General features: G+C 35.6%; 1 pseudogene; it reads left to right on the top strand.

Annotated features, from left to right (window-relative positions):
- Positions 1 to 417: 417 nt before the first annotated feature.
- On the top strand, positions 418 to 543 carry LOC111551669 (annotated as a pseudogene).
- The last annotated feature ends 22,269 nt before the right edge of the window (positions 544 to 22,812 follow it).

Raw genomic sequence — 22,812 nt, 5'->3', positions numbered from 1 at the left:
AGTGGGAATCCTTTTATATTTGCCCTTTTGGCAGAGGGGGAGGATTGTCTTAAAAATATAATATGAGTTCACAAGCCACACTTGAGATGTACCAAATCCACATGTTCTAAAGCTGGTCATCAGAATTCAGTATTTAAAAAAAAATCTCCCCTGCAATTCAGATGCAAAGAATTTACGGACTAGTGTGTGGGAACCACAGGTTTCAAGGAACAAGTGCTACAATTGTCTTTCCCAATTTAAAAGCAAAAAAAATGGAGGTTAAGCGACATCGCTTTGGTTGCACAGTTAGCTAATTGCATAGCTGAGATTCTTTCACAGGCAGCTTGACTCCAGAACCTGTGATTTTTAAATCATATGCTGCAGTGGCCATTAAGGCCATCTCTGATGATGATGTGAACAAGTTGTTTAAATATCTTAAGCTTTGTGCAGTGGCAGCATTGTAACCAATGAGGCTTATCCAAGGCACGATTATTGCTAATTAAATATCTTATTTCTGTTTCCTTACATTTAAACAGAGGAAACTGGGCTACATGATTTCTTCATTCCCTCTAAGAAAGAATCGTTTTGCCTACCTCACTTCTCATAGTTTGGAAATGAACAGCAGTGTACAATATGAGAGTGTGGAGGAAGCTCATCACCATTCACAGTTGCCGATTACATCTGTACACACCAGATATGTCATCAATTCACACTTTCAGGTTGTACGACCATATGAACAAAACATGTTTTGTTCAGGCCTCCAAGAATGTTTGAAAGAAGCTAAGGTCCTTTATTTTAACAAAAATGAAGGAGGAGCACATGTGTATTCATTACTCAGGGAAGAATAGACCCAGGGCTGGATTTCTGATGATCTGGGTGAGAGAAGCCCACAGGTGCATTGTATGGAGCTGCATGGCAGCCAAAGGACAGGTTTCAGGGTGTGTACCAAATCAACTCAAGCAGACAGTCAAAAAAAAGCATCAATTCAAACGAGAAACTGACAGTTTTTCAAATACTGAGAAGAGAGCAACAGCTGATATGGAACCTGTGGTTTCTATTCAACCCAATCTGGATAGAAACTTGAGCTTAGAAAACTTGCTTGAGCTTGAGAAATGATGAAGAGATACAAAGGCCGAAGTGCTGCAGGGACTTTTTATAATTCACCTGTGGCATTTTTCTGGGTTAACACACTAAAGAGGATCAAATTTCTTTTCCTTCTCTGCTTTTCACATTTTATCTGACTCATTTTATCTGTCACATCCTTAGCGTTGAGCTAATTAAGGAAGGAAATTCTGAATATGACCACAATATTATTTTCCTGTAAAATACATCACTATCTCAGAACTCATTTGTTTCAAAAACCCAATTCCCTGTGGCAAATGAGAGGACGGGTACACTGCACACTTGAAAGACCTTTAAGTAATAATTAAGCTATGATTAGAAACTGAATTTATTAAATTACTTCATAAATGCTGCTTAACACCAAGAGATTACTTAGGAACAGGAAACTCCAAGGTATTTTTATTGAAATAATAATTATCCTTCTTTCCTTCTCCACATATAAATTTTCTTGTTAAAAGTTTGTCCTTGAATATCATTAAGCGACAGTCTGAGACATGGGTGATTATCAGAGAAGATCAAGAGAAAGAACTTTCCTACAGTTTATTGTCCAGGGAACAATTTCTCGTCATCTTGCTCCCCGACAAAGAATAAATATCTGACAAGGGGGTAGTATTTTCACAAACGATTCTTAAAAGACCAAGTTCTGTAAAAACATCTTCATCTCAGTTTCTTTTATGGTGCATTTTTGTTTTTCTTAAAAAGCATTACTTTTATGGTGGAGTATTTTAATGTGTCCATACATAAAATGAAGCAAATTACAAAAGTGAAGGGGAAAGAAACTGTATTTAAAGGATCATAGAAATGGAGTTTTATTGAGGTCTGTAGTTGCTTTTAAGTATCTTAAGTTATCATGATCATATGCCATCTAAATATTGAGAAATTATATGTCTACTAATTTGGAAGTAGTAGAGGTATATTTTAAAATAAATTCTGTTTCACAATGTTATGTAAGTAATAATTGAGTATTCAATGTGCTAATCTTGTCCCTTGCAGTGTTTTATTAAAATTATACATTGGAGTATTTCCATATTTAAGATCTATGAACCTGAAGAGACAGATGGCTAAATGCTGCACAGATAAATGAAAACAATGAATAATTTCAGAAAGGTTACTGTAGTACTGTTAATACATTTATCCACCACGCTAGTTCAATCTGCTTCTGTCTAGATAACTTAAATATTGAGGACCTTTTCAATTAAGAAAATAATTTTTATACTTCATTCAACCTGTGTTAGTAGAAACCATATATATTCTTACTTACATTATAATTTATTCATAGACAAAGTGCTGCATTTACTTTATATCCTGTCATTCTTAAGTGGAGCATATATTAATGCTATGTGTGTTAGGCAACATGTGTTATTGAAAATTATGGCTCATCTTTTCAAAAATTATTTAGATTTTGGACAAGTTTGTGGAAGCTTGATATCTTATGTAGGAAGTATTTAATAAAACTATTTGAAAAAATGGATGCTAAATATGCTAAACAACAATTACCCAGAAAAAAATTAGAGTTTGAGTTTGAGGCATGCCAAATAAATTGAAGGGTTATTTCATTTTTTTTCCCTCTGACTTGTCTCTTGGACAAGAAGCTTAGGATCTGACAGAAAATAATGGATAAATAACCCAGGAAACAATTACCTACAATAATGTAGTTAAATGTGATAGCTTTAACACATGAGCTCATACCAGTACTTCCTGAAATTACACTGAATTATACTGAATACATAAAAATATTATAAACCTATGACTGTGATTGTGAAAGATGAGGTAACACCAAAGAATAGAAATCAACACAATTTTGCAAAAAATAGACTGATGAATCATAAGTGAATTAGCTAAATGTAAAAAGATGAAAACTTACAACCATGCAGTATAAAAAAGACCACTACCAAACAAATTAATTTGTATCTCAAAATGCCCACAAGAAAACAGTCAGAGGCACTAGGTAACTATGAAAATAGGTTGGAGATAGTTTGATTAAGAAGTAATCAGGCAGACTGTCACTCTAAATTCACTAAACTGGGTAAGTATCACTCTTACTCTGGCAGGAGAAAGGAGGCATATTGGTGGAAGAACTTTAACAAAACAGTCTCTGTTCTTCTGCCCCCTAGACACTACAGAAAGACGGGACTTGTTCTGCCCAAAACTGAGAACCGGAAGAGTAAGAGTCCATCTAAGAATAAGTCTCCTGCCTTCTTTACCTTAAGTGTTATGAGAATTCTCACAGCCAAAGTTATTACAACTGCAGTCCCCTGCCTCATAAACACACACTCTCTCTCTCTTAAGATCCATCAAACCAGCAAAATATTGGTGAGAATAAGATCCAAACAATGATGTAGTTCCCACCTGATTATTCTACTCTAAAGCCCAAAAGAACAAATCGCACCCCAACAAACTGTCCTCTATTAGTTTGCTAGTCTGCCATAATTAATTACCACAAACTAGGTGATTTAAAATAACAGAAATGTATTATCTTGCAGTTCTGGAGGCAAACGTCTGAAATTGAGATGTCCACAGGACTATTCTCCCTCTGAAGGATCTGGGGAAGATTCCTCCATGCCTTCTAGCTTCTGGTGGCCATGGACACTCCTTAGCTTTTTTGTTTTCTTCCCTCTGAAAATTTTTGTGTATGATTCTGTCTCTCTTTCTTCTTATAATGGCACTACTCGTTGGATTTAAGGCCAACTCTAACCTTATCTTGATTTAACTATTCCATCTGCAAAGACCTTCTTTCCATATAAAGTCACATTCTGAGGTTCTGGGTGAACACGGATTTTGGGGAGGCGCTATTCAACTCAGTGGAGATTCCCACTATTTTATTGTTTCAAGTGTGAATAGTTTGTCCAACCTGTATCTTTTCTTTTAGTGGAGGAATAGGACCATGTGATTGACACTTACAGATCCATAAAAAGGAAGAGAAGAAAGAAAATTTGTGCATAAAAACAAAAAAATTAAATCAAATGAGCAAAACAGATGCTTGCTGAAATATCTTTTGCTACTATAAAATTGTGTAACTCAAATATATATTTTATTTCAACAAATGATATAGTTTATATGCATTAAAAATATGACAAATTTGGTATTGATTAAGATTTGCATCTGTCAAAAATTTGTACCATTTTTATCTTCTGAATAAGAATTCTTCAAATGTAATATTTATTTTAAAAATCAGACTGAAATGTATTCAATATTTACTACAGCGGCTACTTAAAAACTACCTATCTAAGCATAATATAAAGTTACAGTCTCTATTTCTGTATATCTAATAGATTTCAGAAATAACTATATAAAGTGACTTTCATGATTGAAAATTGGTTTACCCTATCATTTAATGTTTGTTTTAATAAAAATCTGGTTTTCTTTTTTCCTAGGAATATATCAAACAAGCACAGCAGCAACTACAAATGGTATGCTTCTGTAAGTGACTTTCTATGATTTATTATTGTGTAGAATAAAAACAAGTATGCATATTTATCTTACCTTTTCTTATCTTCTAGAAATCCTAAACTCAAATGTGGAGTTCAAATTTCTGATATCTGTTCATTCTGAGTCCTTCCGATATAGTTTGTTATGTTTTATATTTCAAGATGTTTGTTTGTTCTGCTAGAATAAATGTATGATGGTGTAAATAGAGAAAATAGAGTTTTCTCTATTCTCATATAACTCCAGCTCCTAATATCTATGTAATCTAACAAGCTACTTACCCTAAGCCTCAGTTTTTTCCTTTGAAAAAGAATAATGTCCACCTTACCAGATCTTTATGAAATTTAAATGAGATAATATATTTAGCACAGCATTTAGCACCATGTCATGTTCATTTATTCATTCTACTTACCTAAACGTCTTTTAAACTTCTGTATCAGTGATTAAGTTATCAGTTACAGATAACGATGTTAAATTAACAGAGATAAAATATGACCTAATTAAATTTAGGATAATTAAATGCCCCCAAAATGGGACTACAATCACTAAAACTATAACTATATATAAATTCTATGTTAAAAGGAGTTACATAGCATGGGTAACTATAAACTCACGAACCTAAGTTTTATTTGTCTCAGATTAATCTGATTATTTTTATTAACCTACGTATACTCTGTAGGTCTTATCCCTTGCCCTAAAATATCTTCTCTACATGTCTTCATCTTTGAAATCTTGACAAAAGCTGTAGACTTATGCTGCATCAAGATGAGTGATAAAGCAGCACAACAGATGACAATCCTTCCCACTGTAACTTCGGTGTGGTGTACCCAGACTGAGACACTGCTTCCCACTCATGAACTGCTGCAACCTAATTTTGAGTCAACAGAGACACGATTTCACATAGATTTATCTCTGTCCCCAACAGAGTGGTGAGTACAATGTTTGATATTCCAAATAAGCATTTCTGGAATGAAAATTAATTCTGTAAGTCTTAGTGTTTACTCACCATTATTGTTCTATTTGAGAAAGTTCCTTAATTTTCTTACTTTTAGCACTATCCTCGTTATATGTAGTTGTGATTTTTCTAATAGATGACAAAAACTGTAACATGTCATTTTATTTACAATACCCAGTTGATACATTCAGACACTGAGTAAATATTTGTTGAATAAACAAATAACCTATAGACTTCAAGGCTACATTCTTATTGTTTATAAAACACATTATAGTGATTTAATGCAATAATTACATCAAGTCTTACTTTAATTATTGAATTGTACTTATTTTCTCCTAAAACATTTCAAAATGCATAAGGAGTGATTAGGGAAATATAATATTTTTATGAAGGTTGTCAGATAAATTATTGAGCAAAGATTTTAAGTACACCTGCACAAACTCATTTAAAAGCAGAAGATACAGAGTTGTTTGCCTAGCACAAAAGTGCTATGGTGATAAAAGAGAAATTATCTGCATTATATTTTATTTCCAGATGGTACTATGTTACAAAACTGGAGTCTAAATTATTGCAGAAAAGTGTCTTTAAAAATAGATCCTGCATAAATATATTTTTAAAATTCAAGAGACTAAGTCTGCACTATTAATACAATATAAATTGCACAAATAACACATAAGTATAAATTAAATACTAGTGATTTTATTTTCCTTTGGTCATGAAGAAAATTAGAAGTTTTATTTGAAAAGGGCAACTTGTCCAGCATATCATAAGCTTTAATTTTCAAGTCAAAATGATTGCATTCTTCAAGAAAAAGGAAATGTCTTTGAGAATACGAAAAGGTTTGTAGATTAAAATAATATCAACCATTTCAAAGACTTTTTAAAATAGACATTTATATGAATATCTAACAAAATTAGAAAGGCAAAAAATTACTTTGTTAAAGGAAGGCATAGCATTTTCCTATTTTTTTCCTTTGCTGCAATACCCTTTTACCACAATTGGGTACTATATTAGGGTTCTAATTGCTGATGTAAATACATCCTAAAATTTCAGTGACTTTAGTCAATATAAATTTATTTATTGATCATGCAACAGTCAATATGGAAGCTCTTAGTTGATCACTAGCTTTACTCTTCATGACTGATTAGAGACTCAGGTTCCTTCCATTCTGTATTTTTGCCATCCTGTAGGGTTTTGAGTCTATTGGAGTTAGCTGGCAGATGGGGGAACAGAGGATAGATAATATACACAAATAGTTCCATAGATTCAAGGCATCTGAACATGTGGTCCCTGGCAGGGCAGCTATTTCTCAATTATATCACTGTACTATGGAAAGAGGAACAAAACTTATGGTGGAAAATTCATCATCTCTGCTTCATGTATTCAGGGCTACATTCATATAGGAAATTAAGTCATAGTCTTGCCTATCCCAAAATATCTCTTTATCATTCTGGCTTGAAACTCTATAAAAGTTTAAGTTGTGTGTTTTCCTGCTTAATTTGGGAAGGGGAGCCTGGTAAAAATGACAGACTAATACTCATAAAAGCATTTTATGAACAGTCAATAGATAAAAATATTTGCACAAATCAGTTGAGATTGGAAACTTCTGATTCATATTCCTTTTTAAATAAAACCTGAATATTCATCTTTACAAAGAGCTTTTGCTGATATCTGTATGATATCTGGTGGTTGTATTCAGTTGGTATTTTCGGTTTTCAAAAAAAAAAAGCTCATTTAAAATACAGATAAGAAATGACAACCTTCAATCAAGCACATTTTTTTAAGCAAGAAGATTTAAAGATACCACCAATTAAGCCACTACTACAATTTAGGCCGTTGTGGTGGTCTTTGCTGAGATAATAGTAAAGAAAGCACTTCTTATTGTAACCTTAAGTTAAAATTATAATGGATATAAAATTTTTTATTTTAACAGTTGGGTTGATATTCTAAAATATTTTATTTTTTACACAAGGAAAATGTTTTGAAATAGAATTTCAATTTCTCTTTTAGTTTTGATGTGACAAATCATCTGAAAAAAGATCCAAATTGATAAATAAAGTATATACTATTGGAGGGAGGAAAGACACAAAATGTATGAATATTCTGGAAAGTTTCTCCTCATGAATAATTAGTCATTAGTAAGGAATCTCAAGTTTTATTAACATTTAAATAAAAATAAAACATGCATGAAGTATTCTAAAATACAAGAAATATTACATGATGTTGCTTGTAAGTAAAATCTGGAATTCTCATAAACTCTTAAGAAGCTTGTTTAGGCCGGGCGCGGTGGCTCAAGCCTGTAATCCCTGCACTTTGGGAGGCCGAGACGGGCGAATCACGAGGTCAGGAGATCGAGACCATCCTGGCTAACACGGTGAAACCCTGTCTCTACTAAAAATACAAAAATCTAGCCGGGCGAGGTGGTGGCGCCTGTAGTCCCAGCTACTCGGGAGGCTGAGGCAGGAGAATGGCGTGAACCCGGGAGGCGGAGCTTGCAGTGAGCTGAGATCCAGCCACTGCACTCCAGCCTAGGCGGCAGAGCAAGACTCCGTCTCAAAAAAAAAAAAAAAAAAAAAAAAAAGAAGCTTGTTTAATCAGTTTTTTTCTTCCTTTTCCTACATTTCTTATATGATCAGTCACTTCCTTTAATTTAACCAATTAGCTAATTTTCTTCATATTGTCTGCCAGTTTTTATTATTGCTATCTCTCTGAGTTCAATAAATTTCATTTCCCTTAGAATCAGACAAAAACCATTATTATACATAAAAGGCCTGCCTGATCAAAATGTCAGCTATCCTTTTACACTTATCTGAACCATTCTACTATTTACTTTCCAGGCTCTAGCACAGTGACCTTTTGGTTTGCTTAGTGATCACTCTAGTCCTACCCACTAATCAGACTTCACACATAGTGTTTTCTTGTTTATAATGATCCATTCCTCATCTAGATCTCAGTTTAAGATACATTCACTCTTGAGGAATAATTTTCCTTTTGATCTAAAACACATGCAATTTGTAATTATGAATTAACTAAAACCAGTATGTGTTTAATGTGTCTCCCCTACTAGATTGCTATTTGATGAAAATAAAGATCATATCTGCTGTTTCACCACTGTAATCAGCATAGGTGGTAATATTCAGCTACTATGTGTCCAGTACAGCTACTTGCTCCTAATTACAGTGACCACACCTCAGTTTTCCCAGGCTTTTCCTATTTTAAGCATATTGCCCCAGCATAGCACATATCTTCAATATCAACATTTCATTTGGGCTATACAATATACGGTCACCTTCCCATCATGAGTGAGTCAGAAATACTTGTTAAATATTGACTGAACTGATTGCTTCATTCATTTATTTATTTAAATGTGTTACATGAGATATTTTGAGACAGGCATGTAATATATAATAACCACATCAGGGTAAATGGGGTATCCATCACCTCAAGCATTCATCCTTTGTTTTACAAACAATCCAATTATACTATTTTAGTTATTTTTAAATGAACAATTAAATTAATAATATATAACTAGTATGATAATACTATATTATCTTTTGTTGTTTAAATGATCTAAAGTGTATATATGCTAAAACGGCTTAAGTGACAAAAAATTGATAATGAAGTTATTCTATATATTTCCAAATATTTTATATGTATTTTGTGTAATCTTTTTCTTAGATGCAAATTTTACTAAGTAAATGAAGAGTCAATCTCAGCCAAGAACTAACCCAAAGTTTTCCACTGGTGATCTGTTTAGCAAGAAGATAATTTTCCTTAACAACAACAAAAATAGTGTTTAAAACATGGAAATATATCTCTGGTTCTGTTGAGGAAATACCAATTACATTTAATTTTTTCTAGCTATTATAATATTATCTGAATATCTTCTATATAAATTATTCACTAAAACAATTTTTTTGAAGTGTTATACCTAAAACTATATGGAGACTAATACTTTTGCTCAGATGTGAGATACCTTAGCATTATGCATACTCTTCCTGGGCAACTGAATTTGAATTCCAGTTATGACCTTTAAATTTTTGAAAACAAATTAGAAACCCTCTATTTCTTTATTTCTTTAATTCAAAAATTTTGGTCATAATTATTGAATGAAAATAAGTTCAAATTTTAAAAAGTTTAGAATGCTGCCAGATTCAAAGCAAGATCAAACAAATTTCAGTTCTTAAATTGAGGAATATGAATATTAGTACCTGTGATGGGCAAATGTTGGTGAGTTTCAAGAAACTCATCTCCTTAAAAAAAGGTGCCACTCAACAGGGATGGTAGAAAGGAGGATCTGCATTTCAGACATCTTCTGTCTATCTTTTTCCTAGGAATTCATTTACCCAGCTCTCTTCTGTTATGGAGTATGACCGTCATGTTTTTGGACTCCATAGGGGGCCATCCAATAGTTTATGATTACAGAAACTGAAGCAATCATAAACAGCCATACTAAGGCATCTCCAAGGATATGCCAGCTGGGAAGCAGATGGCCACAGTCAGATGGGCAATTTACCATTGATTTCTAGGGTACTTGTATTGTTGCTTTGTGTTTTTAATCTCCACAGGTTTTGGGAGGTATTCTGATAGGCAACATAGGGGTATGAGGCTGGCAAATGAGTGACCGGGTTAGTAGCACCTGGACATTATTCATCCAGGATTCCCTGAGACCAAGTAGGAGGTAGAAATGCCACAGTTCCTTTTTTTGTGGTATTTGTGGAAGCTAATTGTGTGGAATTTGTGGAATCAAGATCTTTGTAGGCTGAATGCCTTTAGTATATTCTCTGTATTAATAAATGTTACCATCTTTCACCTAGGCATCCAATGTAGAAAACTGGAAGTCCCCCTCTTCTTTTCCCCTCGTTCTACATACTAACGAATTAATCAGGTCATAGTGACACAATTTCTCACTTGTTGGTGATGTTCTCCACCGTTATTTTCTTGATTCAGGTCCTTGTCAGAGCTCTTCTGGATGATTACGATTTCCAACCTGCTGCCTTTCTGCTTTCAGTTTTGCAAGCCTCTGCTTCATCTTTCGTATTGTTGCCCCAGTCTAAAAAATGCAAATCTCATCATGTAACTGCTTAAATCCTTCAGAAGTTTTCTATAGCTTAAAGCAATATTTCTCAACTTATGCTCTTAGAAATCTTGAGGTAAATACTGTGACCTTCAGGTGTGATGAAGAGGAAAAGAAACAGACAGAGGGCAAGATGCTGGCACCCTTATCTTGCTTCCTACTGAGGAGCTTAACTTTATCGTTTTTACATATTTTTATGGGTAAGATTTTGTTTGCACAATGTGTTGCCATATAAGCAACTATAGCAAATTCCAACCAATTTCGAAAACAATTGAGCTAAAAGGTCAAGTCCAAATTTTTGATATACTATGTACTATCATCTATAATATACCTTTTGATTATTTTTAGCATGATCTTTTAATTCTTCATATCCTGCCAAGAAAGCAAAAATCAACTGCAGCCATACTCAATTTTTATGAACATTTCTTTGAATATGCCACATTTTACATTTATTCATTGTTTCAAAAAATACTGTGTGCCAACTACTATACCAAGTGCTAGAGACATAGTGTTAATCAAAATAAACAATATATATAATTGTTTATATTCTATGTATCAATTTTCGATTCTATAATTGATACATAGAATTAATCAGTATATCAATAGTACATAAAAAGTGCTGTGGAAAAAAAATAGAAATTGGAATAGAGAATTTGGAGATTATAGTGCTTTTTTTTTTTTTTTTTTTTTTTGAGGTAGGTTCTGGCTCTGTCCCCCAGGCTCTGTTCCCCAGGCTCTGTCCCCCAGGGTCTGTCCCCCAGGCTGCAGTGCAATGGTGTAATCACGGCTCACTGTAGACTTGATCTCCTGAGTGCAAGTGATTTTCCCATCCCGGCCTTCCTTGTAGTTAGGACTATAGGTGTGTGCCACCACATGCTGCCAAGAGTGGAATATAGTTTTAATTATAAACATGGTAGCCAGGGAAGGTCTAACAGGGATGGTAGCCTATGAGTTAAGCCGCAAAGTTGCTGAGTTCAGACATCTGAGTGTAAAGTTTTCCAAGCAAAGAACAGAAAATGCCAATTCCTTTAGTCAAGAGGATGCCTAGAGCTGAAGGAACAAGCAAAAAAGTAGTAGGGGATGAGAGTATGAACAAGATGGGAACCAAAGTATAAAAAAGCCAAGTAGGTCATTTTAATACTTTTGGCTTTACTTAGGGTGACATGCTGTGTTATGACTGTCATAACAAAGTACCAAAATCAGAGTGGATTAAAGCAACAGAAATGTATTCTGTCACATTTCTGAAGGCCAGAGAGAAGTCAATGTGTCAGTGGGGCCACACTGCCCTGAAGGCCTACAGGAGGGTTCCTTCCTTGGCACTTCTTAGTTTCCAGTGGTGACCACTGATCATTGGCATTCCTTTGCTTGTATCTGCATCTCTCCAGTCTCTGCCTCTGCCATCACATGGTGTTTTCCGGATATGTCTCTCTTTCCTTATAAAGACACCAGTCACATTAAATTAAAAGCTCATGCTACTCAAGTATGATCTCATGTTAACTTACTAATTACATTTGTAATGACCCTATTTCCAAATAAGATCACTATTTGAAGTATCAAAGATTAAGCCTCTATCATACCTTTTCAGAGGATATAGTAATAGTGACACTTTCGTATTTGTTGGTATTGTGTTCCCAACTGTAATTTTCTTGGTTCAGGTCCTTGTCAAAGCTTTCCCAGACTATTATGACTTCTTCATAATAATTTACGCCTTAGTGAATAGGAAGCCACAGAGTTTTGGTTTAGAAGTTATATGACAAAGTCTATCTTGAATGTGAAGGAGACATGTTTTATTGGTTTTCTTGGGGTATTTCTTTTTATTAGTAAAATTGAGAAAGTTGTTTCAAAGGGCTATGTAGAAGTGTGTGTGTGTGTGTGTCTGTGTGTGTGTGTGTGTGTGTTTGTGTGTGTTTGGCTACAGAGGTGTTAAATAAAAACATGCCTAATAAACATATATTCATAAATTTCATAAGGCCAATTATGGTTAAAACACACAAAGAGGTTACAAGTAAAATACTTCAACAGACACAATCTTGCAGGAAAGGTGGGATTTTTTAAAAGTAATTTTTCTTTATTTTCAATCTATAAACAATTTGCTAAATTATTTATACACTGGGAGTGGTGGCTCATGCCTGTAAACCTAGCACTTTGGGAGGCTGAAGTGGGAGGATCGCTCAAGCCCTGGAGTTCAAGACCAGCCTGGGCAACATAGTGAGATCCCATCTCTACAAAAAAATTTAAGAAATGGCCAGGCATGGTGTTGCACACCTGTAGTCCCGACTATTCAGGAGGTTGAAGTGGAAAGATTTCTTGAACCAGGGATGTCGAAGCTGCAGTGAGTTATGATTGTGCAACTGCATTCCAGCCTGGGTGACAGAGTGAGACCCTGTCTCAAAAAAAAAAAAAAAGGTTACACTATCTGACTTAGATATTGAAAAGGTCTTTTCAGCTACTCTGATAAAAGACTAAATAGAGAGAAGCTTGGAAGCAGGGAGAACAACTAGGAGGTGGTGATAGAAGACAACAGCCTTGGACCAAAGTGGGAACAGTGGAGGTGGTAAGAAGTGGTGGGATTTAGATATATTTCCAAGGTAGAGCTGATAAAATGTACTAATAGATTACAATGTAAATTTAAAAGAGGGCATTATAAATAATTTCAAAATTTTGACCTGAGCAAGTAGAAACTTGGGATTTTTATCTAAAAAGGAAAAAAATTAAAAATTGAGTCTAGAAGGAGAAGAGGAAGCGTTCAGTTGAACATAGCAAATTTGAGACATGCTTAGCTTGTCTGAAAAGTCCTGATTTAGGCCTATTGTCTATGTTGTATGCTGTACAGCATGTGTCTCGTTATTTTATTTATTTATTTATGTATTATGCTGAGGTGGAATATCCCTCTTTCACCCAGGCTGGAGTGCAGTGGCACAATCTCAGCTCACCACAACCTCCACCTCCCTGGTTCAAGCAATTCTCCTGCCTCAGCCCCCTGAGTAGCTGGGATTATAGGTGCCTGCTACCATGCCCAGCTAATTTTTGTATTTTTAGTAGAGACTAAAATTTTTGTGTTTTTAGTAACTATGTTGGCCAGACTGGTCTCGAACTCCTGACTTCAAGTGATCCTCCCATCTCGGCCTCCCAAAGTGCTGGAATTACAGACGTGAGCCACTGCGCCCAAGCCATCTCTTGTTATTTTATAGTGTAACATAATATTAGTATTAGTAGGGTATTATATTCTTCTAGCAGCCATGACAAATTACCAAACTGGCTGGCTTAATCAAACAGAACTTTATTCTCTCACAGTTTTGGAGGTCAGATCTCTGAAATCAAGGTGTTAGCAGGACTTCTGGAAGTCCTGAGAGAAAATTTCTTTCATGCCTTCATTCTAGCTTCTGGTGCTGCTGGCAATCTTTGGCATTCCTTCACTTGCAGAAAAATTAAACTCCAATTTCTGCCTCCTTCTTCACATACTCTCCTCTGTGTATCTTTCCTCTTCTAAAGACACTAATTGAATTTAGGGCTCACTCCAATCAAAGATGATGTCATCTTGAGATCCTTGATTATATTTATGAAGACATTTGTTTTCTAAATAAGTTTGCCTACACGGGTTTTGATTGGAGGTTTTTTTTGTGTATGCGGTTTTTTTTTTTTTGGTGGCCGGTGGGCATCAACCCACTACTAATAGTTACATTGAAACCAACTAGGTTCTGGTGTGGTGCACCTCCTCCACTCTGTGCTTGCAGCTTCTGTCATGGCTTTGACTAGTAGTTTGGAAGGTATGTGGGGAAGTGAATAGACTTCTCACTTTAATACTTGGTTAAATCTGAGAGAAGGACAGAAATAATTTGTCATTCGTTTTTGACCTTTCATTTGCATATGACTGATAGTTGCCTTTCAAAGACCAGTGCAGGACACTTACAGATAAAACAAAATGTATGTAGGTAGCAGCAACTAACTCCCTCTGACCTGGTGGTGGTGGTAGGAGAGGACCCAGTGCTGGCTGTGCTATGACATGATTGTGCCTGCAACATTCACAAAACCCCAGGCCTATTGTGAGCCAAGTTGGTGGAAAGCGTGGGCACATGTAAGTGAAGTGTACATGAAATAGGTATAAGAAATAGGAGCTAAGAAGTTCTACCACTGAGTATAGAAAGAGTTGTCTGACTATCCTTGCTATAGTGGTTTTATTATTTAATTTACGATCTAAAGCCAAGCAAATAGTTATTTGTTTTATTGTTTGATAATGCAATAAACCATTTGATAGAAATGAGTTCAAATAAATGAAAATGATTGTTTAACCAAAAATAGTTCATGGGGTTTTTTTTTTTTTTGAAGAAAATTCATAATAAGCATGTACTTGTATAATATGCTGAGACATTTAAACAATCCATTATGTATGTATTATGTATGTGCTATGGACTGATAAAATTCATGTGTTGAACGTTAACCCCCAATGTGACTATATTTAGAGATAGGGTCTTTAGGGAGGTTATTTGTTAAATAAGTTCTTTTCATTTATTTGGTGTTTTTGGAGATGCAGTCTTGCTTTGTTGCTTATGCCAGATGGAGTGCAGCCAGTGATCTTGGCTCACTTCAATCTCCACCTCCTAGGTTCAAGTAATTCTTCTGCCTTGGGCTCCTGTTTGTGTTTTTATGTTGGCTGGGCTGGTCTTGAACTCCTGACCTTAAGTGATCCACCCACCTCGGCCTGCCAAAGTGCTGGGATGACAGGGGTGAGCCATTGAGCCTGGCTGTTAAATAAGGTCTTAATGGCGTAGTCCTAATCCACTAGGATTCGTGGCCTTAAACAAATAGGTAGACTATCTCTGTCTCCTTCTGTTTTTCTCTCTCTTTCTGTCTCTCACTCCTTACCTCTCATTCTTCACATGCATACTAAGGAGAAGCTAGGAGAAGGCATAGCAAAAAGGCATCCATTGGCAAGCCAGAAAGGGAACTCTCATTGGTGCACTCTGAATCTTGGACCTTCTAGCTTCCAGGACTGTAAGAAATCGATTTTTGTTGTTCATGCCACCCAATCCATGGTATTTTGTGATGGAAGCCTGAGCTGATGAAGTCAGTGAGCCAAAGTGATGCCACTGACCACATGAAAATCAGAAAACCAAAATCTAGTTCAAACATTTATAGCCATTTAAAAAGATTTTACCCAATGATAATAATTTAATGCATGCAGCTGCTATAGTTGTGTTTAATTAATCACTTTCTGAAGCTTGGCTTTTCATTTAGATGAAATTACTGTTCATCTAAAATAATTTTGCTCATTTTAGATTTTGAAGATTTTTTGTTCATACAAAAAATGAAGTTATAGCTCCATTAACAGAAGTACTTCACAGTTACATGATGCTAATTTTATAGCAAAGCCATTAAATGCTAAAAATAGAAAAACAGTTAATCCCAATAATGGCTCAATTTGTCTCCATTCAGTTTATGAAATAAAAGTAAAACTTTTGGACATTTATACTGGTCCAGTAAAATACCTAACAATATTGTGATGACTGTTTATTATAAATTCAATTAAATGGTCTAACATTTAAGATAAGATCGCATGATGTTAGGAAAACAAATTTTATTGAAGAAAATGCAGAAAAGTTATGCGGTAAAAATAGAACATTTACTAAATTAAAAACTTGGAATTGGATGTGGTGCACACATAATTTGTAGCTTCATCCAATTTACCAATAAAAATAGAAGCTAAATTTCTCTGTCTCTCTCTGTCTACACACACACACACACACACACACACACACATACCAGCTCTACGGTACATAGGAAGTATGACTGCAGTCCTATATTTCTGGTGTAAAAGCTGGTGTTGAATAAAAAATAATCTTCAAATATAGCAATGCTTTTTCTCTTTTCTACCTGTTTAGAAATATTTGAGCCTCTGAATAGTTGTCTTGTATGTGAATTTGTGTCTCGCTCTGTCACCTAGGCTGGAGTGCAGTGGTGTGATCTTGGCTCACTGCAACCTTCACCTTCTAGGTTCAAGTGATTGTCCTGCCTCAGCCTCCTAAGTAGCTGGGACTATAGGCACCCGCCACCACATCCGGCTATTTTTTTTTTTTTTTTTTTTTAAGTAGAGACGGGGTTTTACCATGTTGTCCAGGCTGCTCTTGAACTCATGACCTCAGGAGATCCACCCGCCTTGACCTCCCAAAGTGCTGGGATTACAGGAGTGAGTCAGCATGCCCAGTTGAATTTATGTCCTTTAATAGCACTTAATGATTTTAAACTCCTCTAAATTTTGGATTTTATCTTTTTGTTTTTAGCTCTACTTTTACATTTAAAAGCACCAGTTCAGATAATAATGTAAAAATGCCCTAACTTTAGATATCCATTTTACATTTCAAATAAGCAGTTGGATAGGTGTGTAGGAAGTGCAAGGAGGGGTCCTGACTAGATATGCAATTTGGAAGTCAACAGTATGTAGATAGAAACATAAGCCAAGAAAATGATTTTTCTTTTTTACTTTAAAAGGATAAGTGAATCAAAGATCTTTTATATGTATAATCAGGAGTCTCATTGAAGTGTGTATTAGCAATTGCCCTTTAATATGAATGCCCTAAAACTTGTTGCTTTGGGGGAGTTTTGTGTATCATGGAGTCTTGTTTTTCCATAGTGGAATATTGGCTAACTTAGATCAATAGTGCTGTGAACACAGACAAAAATACCTGGTACAATAAAATTATGTGACACATTTATTTTAGATATTTTAATACTTAACCAGAATTACCATTAGGAGTAGCAATTGCTTATATTATTTTTTTAATGATTGCATTCTCCCAGCAGTTTAGAATGGATACTGAACTTGTTAACCAAAATTCTCTATTTCGTTGCAAGAAAAACACTGTATATAAAAGAGGTTTATACTCAAATTTCCAACTTTTTAGTGAAAAAAACAACCCTTGCTATCTGGTGTTTCTGCCAGAACCTCAAAATCTAATACACAAAGTTAACTGGTTTCCTACCTCTCCTATTTGTTCTCCAAATCTTTCTTCCTTCTCTGTTTACTGTGGCTATTTTGGAATCAATAGTTTTTGATGTACTTAACTGTAAAAGATTAGCGTTACTTCTGATTCTCTTCTTTTTCTTAAATGATTCCAGATATCCAGCCTTACTGCCTGTATTGCTACAATAGCTCTTATATCCAACTCTTCACTCTCTCTAGCATATTCTGGCCTCCGTTTATACTTTACTTCATGATTAAAATATATATTCCTAACTAGCCTTCATTTACTTCACCTCATGATTAAAATATATTTCTAACTAGCCTCCATTTACTTTACTTCATGTTTATATATACATGTAACTAGCATCTCTGCTCTGGTTTCTCCAAACCTTGCTACCTAATGCTTTCAGTTTTAGTTTCCTCACAAAGATTGCTAAGCATGCCACTCCCTTGCCTAATAACAGTCAATATCCTTCCTATGGTTACTGGAGAAATTAATATTCCTTAAACTAGCAATTGAGCACCATTCTACTTTCCCAATACCGTCTCTCACTTTCATATTTTACACAGTATGGTCTAAAACCCTGAGCTACTCACTTTTCCCGCACATATAATATATACTTTTTCTCTTCAATTCCATTCCTGAGTTTGTTCTGCCTGATTCTTTCCTCTCTCACTTCTGCATATCAAATATATGTAATTCAAATGTCATGTGTCGTCGTCACCTTGCATATGAAGTTAAGCTGTGTAAACTACTTTTGTGCTTAATTTTTATTATTACAAAAACAATATATTTACTTTGTTATAAAAATTCAAATCACCATTCTACTTACCTTAGAGAGGCATTTTTCCTTTATTTACTTTGGCAGTTGCAACCATAACTCCAAAGACCATGTTTTTACTTTATACTAAGTTTTAAAATTTGGAGAAAAAGGAAAATGGAAGGTTTTAAGAAGCTTACCTTTACAAATTCTATGTGTTAAGCTAAATCTTTCTTGGTTGTCACTTTCTTTTACCGAAAAGCGACCTCTAAACAATGTCTTTCCAGTTTACCACTTGATTTCAGATCAACTTCGGTAGTGCCTGGGCCACCTTTTCAAGGCCTCTGTTTCTTTTCCTCTTAGTACTTATTCTAGGTTTGAAGGGAGACCCTTCCCTAGACTCTCTATAAGAGAGTAAGAATTAATAAAAGCCAATCTTTTAACAAGACCTGGGATAACCAATTGGCTTTATTACAGAAATGATAAGGTTTAGCTGCTTCTAACTATGGTCTCTCTCAGATCCAGTGTTACATTTCAGGAGGTTCAGGACATGTACCTCTCAGCCCAGATCCTGGTCTACCTCCTGTGGCTACTGTCAGCTTACCTTCCTGGGTGAAAATGCCCTTAATCACAGCTACACTGCTTAGGGTGTGGGTGCAAATGCATTGCAGGGCAGAGAATAGCATGGCATATCCTTGTGTTAGTTTGTTGTCTGTAAATTATAACAGAATACCTGAAACTGGATAATTTCTGAGAAAAAGAAATTTATTTCTTACAATTATAGAGGCTGAGATGTTGAAGGTTGAGGGACCATGCATGCTGAGAGCTTTCTTGCTGGTGGGGCTCTTTGAAGAGTCCTCAGGAAGCACAGGGTATCCCATGGTGAGAGGGCTGAGAGTGCTAGCTCAGATTTCTATTCCTCTTCATCTAAAACCACCAGTTAACGGGTTAATGAGTTAATCTATTTACCCATTAACTAGTTAATCCATGAATGAATTAATGCATTCATGAGGGCAGAACCCTCATGAGCCAATTGCCTCTTACAGGCCCCACTTCTCAGTACCGCTACAATGAGGATTAAATCTTAACCTGAGTTTTTGGAGAGGATATTCATATCATGACATCTTTCCTCTAAGGCAAGCTGTATCTCCTGAGACCTTGTTTTCCATTTTCAGATCTTCTATCTGAAAACAAATAAAAGTAACAATATATGCTTCTTTCAAGAGAGATCTGAAGGACGGTCTGGTTTTACAACCTTTAAAGTTGTAACCTCATTAATACATATTATGCTTATGTTTTCTGAAAATTACATTGTTTAGCTGTGACCAATACTATATTTAGGGTAATAGTGCTATAGTCTAGGTAGACTTTTTGACATTATCAGACATTTCATTTGTTGACCTTACATAAGTGAGTATGGAGTATTTTATTAACTGTCTCTGCAGTCCTTTAGATTGCCACTTTCATAGGATGCGGTACATACACACATACACACACATACATTTGCACACATGCACACACACACGCAATCACATACATGCACACTTGCAAGCACGCATACGCACACTCTTTCAAAAAACAGATCAAAATGAACAAGTGTGACTGATACCAAATCTATACTTAAAAAGAAAGATTTTTCACTAGGAGAAATGTGATCTTTTTTTAACTAGAGGTGGCCTTTTAAATGATCATACAGAAAGCCCAGGTCTTTTGGCTTCATAGTACTTCAAATGTTTCTAAAACTGTATCAAGTTGTTACTTTATTCTGTATATTTTATATTAAAAAGGCTATTTAAATACTTAAAACATTATATTTGTATTTCTGTATGTTGTAACTTTCCTGTTATGGTCATAAAATTTTTAGGACTACAACACAATCAGAAGTTTCAGCTCAAAGGAGTAAATTCTTCCTTTATGATTTAAAAACTCTGCAAGAAGGAAAGTTTTCTGTTTTTATGGCTAAGAAAGGTAATTCAATTTTTTGTGTCATCTGGGGCTATCTTTACTCTCATGTCTAGAGTTTGGTGACAGGGCGCTGGGGCAAGGTCACTGATACTAGGTGACTGATGCTACAGGGCAGTGGAAGAGCTACTTATTTCTTTTCTAAGGCAAGATATTAAAATTTTATAACAAGATGTAGCATTCCAAAATGTAGTGATACTTCAAGATGCATAATTTACTAAGAAAATGCATAATAACGTATTCCCTGACTCTTGTACCTCTCAGTCGGATCAAGGCTATATGTACATATTTTTAAAAGCCAGAACATCTGTGAAAGAATAATTTAGTTAGTAAAATTGCTTTGAGAAAATCTATGGTACATGGTATTTTCCAGAGTTGGCTACAACAATATGTCCCTTCCCATATTCTCTTTTAGAACCATGACACTCCCTTTCTAGAGGTAAAGTTGAATTTTCTCTCCTTGAATCTGAGTAATACTGTGATTCATTTGTAGCAGATAAAAGTGGTGGAAGTGATGCTATATGTTTTCTGAGGATATGCCACAAAAATAATGAAACTTCCACTGAGTTAACTGGGATACTCGTTTTGGAGTCTAAACCACCATCTATCTATAAAATCCAACTACTGTGAGGCCACCAGAAGAGCCCAAATCATGTGTCTATTCTAAAGCTTCAGTTAAAATTGCAGTTGGTAGCCAATATCAACTGTGAGACATATACTAAAAACATTTCCTGATGATTCCAGACCCCAGGGAGCAAGTCACCTCCTGCCCTGAAGTGTTGCTCCCAGGAAGGCCCCAGCTATCATAAAGCAGAGAAAAGCCATCCCTACTGTTCTCTGTCTAAATTTCTGTAGAATTTGTGAGCACAATAAAATTGTTACACCACTAAGTTGTAAAATGGCTACACAGCAGGTGCAACTACAACAGAACACTACATCGTGAGTATAATGAGAGACAGGTGGAGAGAGCCTGAAGCTTCACCTGAAACCTGAAGCCTGCTAATGCATTCTCTACAGATGGAGGGCCCAGGACTAACACCCGATACAGCTAAAATGGCGGCAGTAGAGCTGAAGGGAGACACCAGAAGGCTGCAACAGGCTATGAACGTTCCTGCTGGTGACCATTTTCCTTGGACCAGAGGTAGGCTAAGTTGAAGAGATATTTGGCACACGGTCTTTTTATGTCCTACCAACGAAAACGGGGAGCGTGGAAGAACTCTGCAGTTAGCGTCTGAGTGTGGGACTGAAATACAAGTGTTAGTTGAAGGAGGTATCAGGCATATCAAAGGATCTTTAGTCAGAAGAGCACAGCTGGAAACTTCTGAAGAGCCTTGGAAGGTTTCCAGGATAGAAGTTTGAAATATCTGCAAAGCCCAGAGAGTTAGAAGCCAGCTTACAAAAGTAAAATCCAATAATTATTTTTTTTCCTCTGTTCCATTGCCTTTCCTCCAAAATTATAATTAAGGAGGACAACAGAGGAAAATGTAAAAAGTAAACAAAAACACCCGAGACCTTTTATCGAAAAGTGGAATGAGACCTAGTGGATATACACATTTAAACCATAGTAATAGGATGGAAGGCAGAATCTATGGTCCCAGACACAGATGGGTAGATGTGGTTGTCTGAGCTACTAGAAGTTCTCTTTTAATTCCCCCTACCAACAACCTTTTTTTTTTTTTTTTTTTTTTTTTTTGATGGAGCTCACTATGTTGCCCAGGCTGGAGTGCAGTGTCACAATCATAGCTCACTGCAGCCTCGAATTTCTGGTCTCAAGTAATCCTGTCACCTCAGCCTCCTAAGCAGCTAAGAGTACAGGTGTGTGTCACTATGCCTGGCTTTTTTTTTTTTTTTTTTTTTTCTAAATAGAGATGAGGTCTCACTGTGTTGTTTAGGCTGGCCTCAAACTTCTGGGCTGAAGCGATTCTCCTGCCTTGACCTCCCAAAGTGTTAAGATTACAAGTATGAGACACCTTGCCCAACCTACACCCCCGCCCATTTTCACAAAAAAAACATTTAGGAGGACCATCATCAAGAAGGAGGGCAGAAGAGAATATACATATTCGAGGAGAAAGGGTAAGCTATATAACAGTCATCAGGAAGAGTAATTGGAGTAGTGTAATAGGTTGATTAGCAACCAGCATTAGTAGCTCATTTGAGGGTGGCAGCCAAGAATTTAAAATGATTAAGACCTAATGTGATTATCTATTACTTTCCAGTTATGTTTTGCTGTTAGATGGATGCATAGGTTAAGTAAACAGTTGAATTCTAGCAATCTTGAGGTTGCTGAGTGATTTTAAACAGAATCTTAAAATTTAGGCTGGGTAAAGAGAAAAGTAAGGAGATGAGGCATGGTGAAGGAAAGGGGAAGTCTAGTGGGATCAAAGCTGGATGTTCTGCTTAAGTGAAAGAGCAGTCAGACTGGGGTTAGAAGGGGAAGTGAGTAGAAAGATCGCAGGTGACTTATCTAATTTAATAAGTCAGTGATATGTTTGAGGCTTAAAATATATTGGTCCATTATTATTAGGATAAGATTACATTGTGTGAAATATATAGGATAACTAGGATATTAAGC

Source organism: Piliocolobus tephrosceles, chromosome 7, assembly GCF_002776525.5.
Source record: "Piliocolobus tephrosceles isolate RC106 chromosome 7, ASM277652v3, whole genome shotgun sequence".
Lineage (NCBI taxonomy): Eukaryota > Metazoa > Chordata > Mammalia > Primates > Cercopithecidae > Piliocolobus > Piliocolobus tephrosceles.
This window is presented reverse-complemented; position numbering and strand designations above follow the sequence as displayed.